The sequence below is a fragment of the Euphorbia lathyris genome, chromosome 1 (assembly GCF_963576675.1).
Source record: "Euphorbia lathyris chromosome 1, ddEupLath1.1, whole genome shotgun sequence".
NCBI classification, from domain to species: domain Eukaryota; kingdom Viridiplantae; phylum Streptophyta; class Magnoliopsida; order Malpighiales; family Euphorbiaceae; genus Euphorbia; species Euphorbia lathyris.
The window spans coordinates 65,176,205-65,189,093 of NC_088910.1; the positions used below are offsets into that span (position 1 = coordinate 65,176,205).

Genomic DNA, 12,889 nt, shown 5'->3' on the forward strand with positions numbered 1-12,889 from the left:
ACCAGGAAAGATCATTTTCCTCTACCTTTCATTAATCAAATGATCGAAAGGATAGCTGGTCATGCTTTCTATTGTTTTCTAGATGGTTACTCTGGATTCTTTCAAATTTATATTTACCCGGATGACCAAGATAAAATAACCTTCACATGTCCTTATGGAACCTTTGCATATAGGAGAATGCCTTTTGGTCTATGTAATGCACCAGCAACATTTCAACGTTGTATGACTGCAATTTTTAACGATTTCATTGAAGATATCATGGAAGTTTTTATGGATGATTTTTCAGTATACGGAGATTCTTTCGATGCATGTTTAGGAAATTTGGATAAAGTTTTGTCTAGATGTGAAGAAACGAATTTAGTTTTAAACTGGGAAAAATGTCATTTCATGGTTGACGAGGGAATTGTTTTAGGTCATAAAATATATGAAAAAGGATTAGAAGTGGATAGAGCAAAAACTTCAGTAATAGAAAAATTACCCCCTCCAACTACTGTTAAGGGAGTAAGGTCATTTTTAGGACACGCAGGTTTTTACAGACGATTTATTAAAAACTTCTCTGTAATTTCCAAACCACTTACTAATTTACTCATGAAAGACTCAACCTTTGATTTCAATGAAGATTGTGTTAAAGCTTTCGAAACATTGAAAGCAGCTTTAGTCAATGCACCCATAATTGCTAAACCCGATTGGGATTTACCTTTTGAAATCATGTGTGATGCAAGTGACTTAGCCGTCGGATGTGTTTTAGGTCAAAGGAAGGATAAGAAACTTCATGTTATTTATTATGCAAGTCACACACTGTTTGGTGCACAATTAAATTACACCACAACCGAGAAAGAAATGCTAGTGGTAGTTTTTGCATGTGATAAGTTTAGGTCATACATGTTAGGATCTAAAGTTATTATCTATACCGATCATGCAGCTTTAAGGTATTTATTTGCTAAAAAAGATGCAAAACCGCGTCTGATTAGATGGGTTTTGTTATTATAGGAATTTGATATAGAAATTAAAGACAAAAAGGGAGTAGAAAACCTTGTCGCCGAGTATCTATCAAGACTCAAAGATGAGAACGGTCCTATAGGTGAAACTACTGGGATACGAGATGATTTCCCTGATGAATATCTCTATCAAATAAAAAGTATCATGTCACCATGGTATGCGGATGTAGCAAATTATCTCGCAGCCAACGTTGTTCCAGAAGGGTTAAATTTCCAACAAAAGAAAAAATTCTTTTCTGACGTTAAACAATATTTTTGGGAAGATCTTTTCTTGTTCAAAACTTGTGGTAATGGTATGATTAGGAGATGCGTTAGTGAAAATGAATACGGGTCTATAATGTCAGAATGTCATTCTAGCTCTTATGGATGGAATAACAGCGTTAGTAAAACAGTAGCTAGAATATTAGAATGTGGATTCTTTTGGCCTACGCTGTTTAAGGATGTTCGTTCATTTATTATTCGTTGTGACAAATGTCAAAGAACCGGGAATTTAGGAAGGAAAGATGAGATGCCTCTCACAAACATATTAGAAGTTGAAATCTTCGACGTGTGGGGGATCGATTTCATGGGTCCTTTTCCCCCTTCCTTTGGTAAGACTTATATTTTAGTAGCTGTAGATTATGTTTCAAAGTGGGTTGAAGCAATTGCAACCCCTACAAATGATTCTAAGGTAGTTGTTAAGTTTCTTGAAGATATATTTTGTAGATTTGGATGCCCTAGAGTCATGATAAGTGATGGCGGTACCCATTTCATAAACCGAAGTTTTGAAACACTTAAGAGAAAATATGGAGTACACCACCGCGTATCTACGCCATACCATCCTCAATCGAATGGTCAGGCGGAGATATCAAATAGAGAACTCAAATGGATTCTAGAGAAGACAGTTTCGTCTTCAAGAAGAGACTGGTCTTGTAAACTTAACAATGCGTTATGGGCATACCATACTGCATTTAAACACCAATAGGAATGACACCATACCGATTAGTGTATGGGAAAGCATGTCATTTACCAGTAGAATTAGAGCATAAAGCCTATTGGGCTATTAAAGCACTTAACTATGATTTGCAAGAAGCAGGTAAGAAACGTTTGCTCAACTTAAATGAGTTGGATGAATTACGCCATTTATCCTACGAAAATGCAAAGATATATAAAGAAAAAGTGAAAAAATGGCATGACGCCAAGATTAAAGTCAAGAGCTTTAGCGTTGGAGATAAGGTGCTGTTATTTAATTCACGGCTCCGATTATTTACAGGTAAACTTAAGTCTAGATGGACAGGACCATATTTCGTCGTTAAAACATTTGACTATGGATCATTAGAACTCGAAGGACCTAACGGAGCTCGCTTTAAGGTCAATGGTAATAGATGCAAAATTTACTATGACCATTCACAAATTAAGGGAATTAAGTTCATAACAATATTTCATGAAGGTTAATTCGTTAATTTTCGTGTAATTCTTTCATTTTGTTCTTGTTTGATTTTTATTATTTATTAGGTTAAATTTTTAGTTTTTTTTTTTGCACATTTCATTTTCATGATTTATAGTTATTAGATGAATTTATATTAAGTTTTAGATACATAAAAGTATATTTAAGTCATGTTTTTTTTATCAATTTTAGGTAAATAGTTCGTATTAGAAGAAATTCAGTGATTCTCAGCCGAGAATTTAGGATTCTCAGTTGAGAATTTAGATTTTCAAATTTGCAAGAAGGAAAGGGATTTCTCTAATCTTACCGAGAATTTATTTTCTCGGCCGAGAATCAGAAAAATAGGGTTTCGACGCCTGATTTCCGCAAGGAAATCAGCGTGTCGCGACCGAGAATCAGGATTCTCGGTCGCGACACAAGTGTTTTCTGCACCATTAGACATGTTTCTTATTCCTCCTACAGACACAGCCATTCAAACTCGAAAAATTGAGTTTCTTCAACTTCAAAATGTTTGATTTTATGCCTTTTCGCATCAAAACAACACCTTCTTTCATCCTATGATTCCTATAAATAAATCACAGAGGTTTAGATTTCTGTTACAAGCTTTTCTATTCATCTCAGTCAGACAAAATCTGATATTCTACAAACACTATTTTCAAACAAAGTTCCAGACACATTTCTGTTCCTCAAACATCATGACTACCAAACACAAATCCCCCAAGCAGATTGCTGCTTCACGCAATAAGCGTACTGACTTATCAGAACGCTACGGTGCGCCATTTCCTATATTCAATCATGACGAAGGTAGACGCTACTACAGACTCGCTATAAATTCTTCGTTGGTATGCTGTATATGGACGAGTTCTTAAATAATGAACTCCGGATAAACGATGACATGAATCGTTATCTAGAGAGATTGGGATGGACCAAGTTCGCCCAAATGAGGTTTACTATTATTGGAGACTGGATTCTCGAGTTTTTCTGTACAGTTCGTTTTGTGAACAAGCGACGGGTGCGTCTCAGTTTTCGTAGGGATGGCGATACCTTTACATTTGGATACCCTGAATTACATGCCTGGTTTGGATTTCCCCCGAGGGATACAACCAAATATCATCCTGGCAGAGATATGACGTCCAGAGATATTTGGAGGATGGTATCAGGATTTTGGCGTTTCAATCCTAGTCTCGCCTACAACCAATCCATTAACTCCAATTCGATGTTGTACCTACACAAATTTCTGTGTCATAGTTTGTTCGGACGCACATTCAGTAGTGTTGTCAAAGACACAGATTTGTACGTCCTTGGAGATATCTTTCAAGGCAATACAATTGATACCTCCAAAATCTTAATGGAAGGTCTTGTTGCCGCTTCTCGATCCAAGGATAAGAAGATTGGTTTCGACAATATCATATGTGGGATCATTCTTGGGGCCAAGGGAACTATTTCTATTCCTTGGAGCGATGCCGAATCTTTTCCAAAATTGGACTATGAATTCTTGGAATATGAAGGCCTCGTAAAACGTATTTTTAGGACAGGCCCGCGTTTTCTTTCTGCTCCGGAACGTCAAGCTTTCGTGCAATTGAAGTTAGAACGTATTAGGGCTAGACAGATCCCGATTGATAGGGATGAGTATTTAGAGTAGTCTACATTTATTTGTTTATTCATTTGTAAATATGTATATGTTTTGTATTTATTAAGTTTTTTATTATTTTTATGTTCTGTTAAATTTGTACATATGTATTGGTCAATAAAAATTTCGATTCATTCTAGTTCATTTCTTAGTTTGATTTTGGTTTATCTATTTGTTCCATATTCTATGCAATAATGAAACAATCTGTATTAAATCCATTTCATGCTAATCAATTCTAATCATTCTTACAATAATGAACATGATAATGATTTAATGACCTTGTATAATTTTTAATAATTAACACATATATCCATACTTTAATCAAATTATGTATCTAAATCGTACTTAACTCATTTGATTTTTGTTTAAACGATTTAAGGTATTAAAATGGATTAATGTTTACATAAACTTGTATTTATTTAATTAAAAATGATTCATTTAACTTATATGCTTAAATGTACATTAATGTTTCATTAAAATCTCATTAAGGCATTTATATCTCATTATTTTTCCAATTAATAAGGACAAACCTTTGGTTTTCCTTGTATTTAATGCTTTTCATTTATGTTTTTAAGTACATGTATAGTTTTAATTTGGTTCAGGGCATAATTACTCAGAAAATTGCACGAACAGAGTCAAAATACGCAAATAAAAGCCACCAGGGGCCAATTCTCGACCGAGAATTATTGATTCTCGGTAAGTTCAGTGAAGACGGACCAATTTCAAAGCGAATTACTCTCTGAAATTGCCGTGTCGCGATCGAGAATCTGGATTCTCGGTCGCGACACGCATACTGCAGGCATGGGCATTCCGAATTTTTACACTAAATTAAAGCCTATTCCTATTCCTAATCACTACATTAAGCCTATTCCTATTCCTACTCTATCTATAAACTCACTCTATTCACCCCTATAAATACTTATTCCTTACACAAACATCACATCACCTCTCATTATACCCAATCCATTACTCTAAACTCTTCCCAATACATCACTTTTACTCTTCCCAATTTATTCATCACTATTCACAATCCATCACCTCTTCATCTACCTTCTCTTTCATTCAATTAAACCTTACAATTCCCAACTCATCTTCAACCTTTGGCTTTTCTCTTTTCATCTCTTTCTCTCTTACTTTCAAACCCTAAACACCAAAATCATGCCTAGAACAAAGCGTGTTGGTCACAAGCCACAAGTTACGGAAGCTAATCGCCTTCGTATACGTTGCGGGGCTTATTTTGACATAGCTTCCGAGGAAGAGGCGCATCGTTTCACTCATTTTTCCAATGCCAAAAGGGAGTTCGTGGATATGCACTTCCTTGACTTTGATTCGGTAAGAGAGTTAAATTTGTCTACTCGGATTAATGCTTTCATTAAGACTTTGGGTTGGCAAACATTTGTTTCTATGCGTTTTCCTAGCATTACGGAATATATAGTGGAATTTTTGGTCACTTTGACAATCAATAAGAAGAAAACTTCCATCTCTTTTAGAAATAATGGTGTGACTTACACCATAGATTATGAAGCCATGGGCAATATGTTTGGTTTTCCTATTAGTGATTTCCATGACAAGCCTAGGGATTTTAACAATGACACAATTTGGAACACTCTTTCGGGTCAAGCTTATTTTAACTCGAAAAACACTTCAAGTAAGATGATTAGGGACAATTGTGTGTTCTTCTTTCACAAATTCTTGAGTTTTTCCTTGTTTGGTCGTGTTGAGAGCTCCAAGATTCAAGTTAAGGATTTGTTCGTTCTTGATTGTTTGTTTAAGGGATTGAGGGTTGATAACATAGGTATGCTATTTGATAATTTATATCGTGCTTCGAGGGCTACTACTATTCAAGTACCTCTCGGTAATTTTATTACCGCTATTGTTTTGGGTGCACGTGGAGAGCTAGCCGATTACGGTATGTCTTCCTACCATGGATATGTGCCAATTTTGAATATTTCGGCTCTTGAGCGGGCTCACTTGTTACTTACTTCGGTTCCTCCCGTCTTTATTTCTTATGAGTCCCGTATTGCCCATCTTCGTGGTACTATGGGTGGAGGAGCTTCAAGTTCACAATTTGTAGGTACCGAAGGAGGCGAAGAGAAGGAGGAAGCGGACGTTGCACCTCAAGCACAACCACAACCCCAAGCACCACAAGATGATGATTCGGTTGATTTGAGGCGGATTTTGAACCAAATCAATTCACATAATCGCCAAATGAATTTGCGGATTGATGATTTGGTGGAAAACAATATGGTGATGAATGACAACCTCAACAACTTAAAGAGGGAGCACAAATCTATTCGTCGTCGGATGCTTTCATTTTTCCGTCGCCAAAATGTTGAAACCTCACCATCTCCGACGGATTCGCCTCCACATGCTTAGGTTTTATCAAGTTGTTTTCTTCATTTCCTTATCTTGTTTTGTTCTTTTGAATTATAATTTGGTACAATGTTTTATTTTTATTATGTTTAGTACATTTTTCTTATCTTATGATGGATGATTTGCTAAATTTTCTTTATTACTCCGTATGATTTATTTCGTACTAATTTTTCGTGTTTTATCTATTTTTGCACCAATGAGGACATGGTCCAAATTAAGTTTGGGAGGAGATATTACATATATCATTTTTACACATACGAATAAATGCAATGAGTAAGAATAAATGTCATCCGTATTACCATAAAAACATATTAATATTTCTAAGAAATATTTTCAAATGCAACACTTGTTTTATGCAAATGCAACATATATTGCAACACAAATTATTTAACATTAGTTTTCATACATTTTACATTTTCATATAATTATAAATAGCTCAAAATTTCAAAATTTTCACCAAATGATTATTTTTAGGTTATCATTATCAATAGAAATAATATTTCTATACGGGCAATATTTTTGAAATTTTCACAAATCTCCGAAACAATTTTAAGTAAAATTGTCTCGAGTAAATGTATTTAAGTAAATTAATTCTTTATATTCAAATCTCTATTTTATATCATGCAATTCATGATACAATAAATCTTATTTTAAATTTTCAATTAGGTTTATATGCATTAAATTGAACTAACAATTTTTAGCTCATTTTGATTTCGTCTTACATTAACACCAATTGAAGTTTTTAAGGAAACTTTAGCTATAATACATGTTGAATTTTAAAGTCAATATAGGATGAATATGCTATCTTTCTTTTTCCCAAGTTACAATTTCATAAATTCATATTAATTAATCAATTAGTTATATTCTTAACTTTTGGCCACGATTGAGACCAACCTTATCACAATCGAGGTATGAAAGGGAAGAAAATTAAGTATCGTTTACTTTTGGCCACGATTGCGACCACCCTTATCACAATCGAGGTATGGAAGGAACGTTAAAGCAAAAATTAAGCGTGTTTAAGTTTAAAGTAACGATTGCGTCCACCCATGGCATGGTCGGTACCTATTAAGCCGACACAAAGCAAATAAAATGCATATAAAGTTACGACCGAGACCACCCTTATCTTGGGTGTAGACTTGGGCATGGGCCGACGAGCCCGGCCGGCCGGCCCGGGTCCAGGCCCGTTTAGCCGGGCCTGGACACATAAAAATGTATTCAGGCCCGGCTCGGCCCAAGCCCGTATAAGCCCGTTAAAAATTGGGCGGGCTTGGGCTTTACATATATTACATCGGGCCGGCCCGGCCCGGCCCAATACAATATATTCTGTTTTAAATATTATTATTAATTATATAAATATTATTATTATTATTAATGATTTATTATAAATTTATAATATAATTATATAAACAAAAATCAAAATCATTTTCTTACCCTAATTATACTGTTTCGTTTCATTTTGGTTTTTGTCATGATCTTTCATTTTGATACTGTTTTGTTTTCTTGGTATTTGTCAAATATCTATGGATTCATGTATTAGTAAGTATTATACTGTTACCAAAAATGTATTAGTATTATATTATATATATCCATGTAATGTTGTTGTGTAATGTTGTTGTATATATTACATTTTAAATTTCATTATATTTTTTTTTAAAAAAATATACACATGGGCTTAGACGGGCGGGCTTGGGATTCGTATCTCAGGCCCGAGCCCAGCCCGAGCCCGAGCCCGATAAATTTCCTACGGGCCGGGCTGGGCTTGGGCTCAACAGGCTTTATGAAAAGCCCGACAGGCCCGGCCCAGCCCGGCCCATGCCCAGGTCTACTTGGGTGTAACTAAGCAAATAATTAACCAAAATACTTCCTCATTTAAATATAAAAGTTTAGGTTTGGGAAAAGAAATTTTGTGCTTTGAAATGCATTGAGACGAAAGACTCAATAACATGCGTGCTTATATCGTCCCGAATGCTTCAATTCAAAAATTGAAAATACAAGACGAATGATATATTGTATTTATACTAGTTAGTTTGATATTTTGCGTATAAATTTGTCATGCGAAGTTAGACTTTTCGGCTTAACTAAATCAAAAAAGGAATATAAAGATATATGTTTTATTTACATAAAGAGATTAGTTAAAGAATAAATTCAGTGAAATTTTGCTCGGGACTAGCAAAAGATTAAGTGTGGAGATTTGTTAAGCCCAAAATATACCTAAAATATCATTAATATTTACATCAGTTTTACTACGAAATCATGCTGTTTATATCTATTTAGAATACTTTTACGTTCGAATGTGTTTCTTTCATGCACGGTGCCTAAATATTTGGTAAAATCCAAATACGAACAAAAAGAGGTTAAAAACAAAGGAAAAACCCTACAAAAGGAGTCAAAGACGAAGAAAATCAAACGCACCGAAACGAGGATGAGGACGAAGTCAGAGACATAGAAAAATACTCAGTGTCGCAACCGAGAATCCTCCATTCTCGGTCGCGACACGCGTCGCCCAGCTCTTCCCTTTGTCATTTTGATGGTTGAAAATCTGTTCCCCTATTCTCGGCCGAGAATTTACATTCTCGGTAAGTTCAGATTTTCAGGAAGCAATAGTTGCACATGTTCGTTTTCAACGAAACACGTCTGTTTGATCGGATAAGAACGCCTCTTCACAGCAGACACATTCCTTGGACACGACTCCTCAACATCTATAAATAGAGAGTTGATTTCAGAGTTGAAAAATGAATTTTGAAGAGAAGATTTAATACAGAATTAATGTAGAAATTCTGAGTCAAGCAATTCAGAGTTAGAAGATCGATTTTGTAAAAAGCAATATGATGTACACACATGGTTTACCAAATAATTACAAACACAGTAGCATTTAGATTTAGATTAAGATTTGTTATTATTAGTTTACATTTTGGTAGTAGAAGTACCCGTCTCTATTCCGAAGATTCAGCGAGAAGATTTAGTAGAGGATTCGCCCCGGAGCCTGACAAACTCTAACGAAGTTCAAAGAAAGGATTGACAACCCGTTCGCTTGAAAGTCGTCGAAAGCTTCCATGCTTCTTGTTCTCTGTAAACTTGTATTAAATACATACTTCATCTAATAAAGTTTATTCAATTCAATAGATTTTTATGTAGCACTTCTGTAATTGATCCGAAGTGAGTTCTGGTGTTTTCATTAAAACGTAGTTGAATTCAAAATCCTTACAAGGAAACTTTCTTGAACACTTAGGTAAATTCATATCTTGAAAAAGTATTAATTTGGTTAAATATATCCCGACCGTAGGATGATTGTCTGCGGTTCAAAGCCTTTTAATTGAAAGAGTTCACGTTATTACATTTATATAATTGTTTACAAAGTTTAAAGTTGTTTTCTTTGCTTAATGCAAATGAACACGTTTATTCCCTTTTCTAAAGCACTAAACGTTTCTGTCTTGTAAATTCATACTCAAAACAGAATTGATTTCTAACATTCTTCATACTCTAATCTAATTCTTATTCTATCAATTTCAAAACTAAATCCAATTAAACGATTTTACATATTTTAAACCTTGAAAGTAAATCAAACTGAATTAAAATAAGTTTTCGTTAAAAAAAACGTTCCCTGTGGGATCGATATCTTTTTATTACTATAAGCGAAACCGTGCACTTGCGAAAATCGCTTAACAAGATGGTACAAAATAAGTCCATGAAGTGTTCTGGCACGATAAAGCTAAACTTTTCAAACTCTTTTCTTTAGCTAATCCTCATATGAGAACTTTTCACCTTTCTTGGATATCTTTTTTCACTTATTTCATTTCAACTTTTGCTGGTGCTCCTCTTATTCTTATTATCCGAGACAATCTTAATCTTACTAAGAGTGGCGTTGGTAATGTTGGTGTTGCATCTGTGTCTGGCAGTATATTTTCCAGGCTTGTAATGGGTGCTATTTGTTATCTTATCTATTAGGCCCAAGATATGGATGTGCTTTTCTTATAATGTTGTCTGCACTTACTGTGTTTTATATGTCTTTTGTTACGGATGCTAGTGGTTACACAGCCGTTCGAATTATGATTGGATTTGCGCTTGCAACATTTATGTCATGCCAGTACTGGATGAGTACTATGTTTAATACTCAAATTATAGGACTTGTTAACGGAACGACGAGCCGGATGGGGAAACATGGGTGGAGGTGCAACTCAGCTGATAATGCCATTTGTGTATAACTTGATTTAGAGAGCTGGTGCTACTCCTTTTACTGCTTGGAGGATTGCTTTTTTCATCCCTGGTTCTCTTTATATCATAATGGGCGTCTTGACTCTAGGCCAAGACTTGCCTGATGGAAATCTTGGTTCTCTCCAGAAGAAGGGTGATGTTGCTAAAGATCCATTCTCCAAGGTACTTTTATAATTTTAATGGTCTTCAATTATGATAATGACCAATCAACATACTTAATTATATATATATATATATATATATATATATATATATATGTTTCAGATTATGTGGTATGCGATTACAAACTAGAGAACATGGATCTGTGTGCTTCTGTATGGATACTCTATGAGTGTTGAGCTATCCATAGATAATGTGATTGCAGAATATTTCTTTGACAGATACTTTATAATTAGCACTTAGTTTGATGATTAAATATATAAGATTAATTAGGACATATAAATAACAAGGTGTTCATGAAATGAATGTGCATGTTTAACATGAAGCTACAGACAGCAGGAATGATAGCAGCAACAACATTTAGAATGACAAACCTTCTATAGCTCGGCCGTTTGAAGGATATTCATCTGATTTAGCAGCAAGATACTTTAGAATGAGAGGAAGACTTTGGGTTCGATCAATGGGAGGAGTATTATGCATATGGTTAGGACGTGCTAATTCACTTCCACTAGCTATACTAGCTATGATGCTTTTCTCAGTAGGAATGCTCTTTTTCTCAAGACAACCTATTCTGTAAATGGCTCATGTCCCTTATCATCATCATAAGGTGTTCTGACAGGATTTTGATTATTGGTCAACTTTTGAAACTCATTGAAATTTATTTTGATTATGCCTAGTTATGTTTAACATCCTATTGTAGAGAGTAGTATGATAAAATAGTAATAAGTATATTTCAGTTTTTTTTTTTTTTTGTGTTTGCAGTAGTATAGAATTTGTGAATATTGAATCAAATATTATATATATATATAGTAGGTTAATTAATTACACTATATTATTGATTTTACATCTAATTTTAGTAATACATCAGGATCAATTCGATTACGGTAAACGACTGAGGATAAAAAATATCGTTTACCGTTAATTACAATAATACAAAAAAATTGAGCAGGAACTGATTCTAATATAATTGACATTAGCTAATTGGAGTCGGTTGTTACAACAACCGACTCCAATGCTCTTATCATTAGCCACGGTTCTTCTACAACCGACTCTAATGATTAGAGCATTGGAGTCGGTTGTTATGAAAGATCGTGGCTAAAAGACCCTTTTAGCCATGGTTTTTCGTAACAACCGTGGCTGAAACATAGGGCATTAGAGTCGGTTGTATGTAAAAACCGACTCTAATGCCCCTTTGGCCACGGTCGAACAACCGTGGCTAAAGACGCTAATCATTTGCCATGCCCCCTTTTGGCCACGGTCGAACAACCGTGGCTAATGACGATAAATGACCGTGGCCATAAGCCATTTCTGCACTACATATAGAAAGACCAATGACACGTCCATCATGAATATTTCTAGAGCGGATCGGTCCAGTCCTGTATTGAGCTACACCAATACGTACCTGCATCCATATCTGACCATACAAGTATTACAGTTGTATATTTAACACCATTGCATAGATACTGGACGTATAGACCTTTGGTTATATTCATTCCCACGAATAGAACATGTCTCGGACAAGTTTATGATTATCAATCAACAAATACTTCATTTATGTTTACAGCACAAGATATAAATAGAATGAATTAATGCATTTTATTCAAATAACACTTATACAATATATTCCAACAATATACATAATATTTAATACATAGTCTATAACCAATGCCTAAGAACTAGGGCACACCAACACATCAACATTTAATGAATTCTTTTTGATGGAATTTTAAGTCTATTAGGACTAAGGGACTACACTAGTTTAGTTGAGAAACTTTATGTGAGCAGAAGGAACTGGGTGGTATAGGTTTCAGGAATCCGTTAGGTTTCAATTTAGCATTATTGGCAAAACATGTGTGGAAATTAATAACATATCCAAATTCACTAGTTGCACAGGTTATGAAAGCAAAGTATTATCCAACTGGTTTAGTTTTAATAGCTTCACTAGGTCCAAATCCAAGCCTCACTTGGAAGAGTATTCACAGTTCAAGATTTATCATTGAGCAAGGTTTGAGATGGAAAATTGGGAATGGTACTTCAATTCATGTTTGGCATGACCCGTGGTTACGTGATTTGGTAAACAGGTTCATTTTG

The 12,889-nt window shown here is 34.8% G+C and overlaps 1 pseudogene; it reads left to right on the forward strand.

Annotated features, from left to right (window-relative positions):
* Window positions 1–6,696: 6,696 nt before the first annotated feature.
* Window positions 6,697–11,375, forward strand: LOC136218316 (high-affinity nitrate transporter 2.1-like; annotated as a pseudogene).
* Window positions 11,376–12,889: the final 1,514 nt, after the last annotated feature.